We start from the raw sequence: 595 nt of genomic DNA on the forward strand, positions 1-595 counted from the left end.
TGGGTCAAATTCAGGACCTCGTGATCAAAGGTGTCGTTGATTTGGTGGAAGCTGAAATAGCATCTCAATCTCAGCCTCTCTCTGATGACGGCTATTCTACTTCAACCAACTTGTCCCTATTGCAAATAAATGAGATGGTTGAAAAGGTAATTTTTTTATTATTATATTTTTTTATAATGTCGATTACTAACTTGTCCCTATTTAATAACTTTAAATATTTTTGTAGGCGGTTCCTAAAAGGAAAGGAGGTCGTTTAGTTGGGTTGGCCCACCGTGCTTCTTCATATCCGGCATCTTCTTCGCAAGCTCCGTATGCCGATCCCATGATTCTCTCGGAGCTACATGACAAAGATGAACAGATTGAGGCATTGGAGGAGCAGAACACCACTATCCTTTCTGAGAATGCCACTATCCATTCGGAGAATGCCACTATCCTTGCTGAGCTGGCATCCCAGAAGAAGTTCAACGCCGAGATAATGCAGAAGGTAGATCGTTTGATGTCTTCGAGTTCTTAGTTTTTCTGCTTTTTAAAACTTTCTGAATGTTTTTTTTTTCTATTTCGTTGTATGAATTTTAAACTTTCTGAATGTTTTTTT

This window comes from Brassica oleracea, chromosome C2 (genome assembly GCF_000695525.1).
Source record: "Brassica oleracea var. oleracea cultivar TO1000 chromosome C2, BOL, whole genome shotgun sequence".
NCBI lineage: Eukaryota > Viridiplantae > Streptophyta > Magnoliopsida > Brassicales > Brassicaceae > Brassica > Brassica oleracea.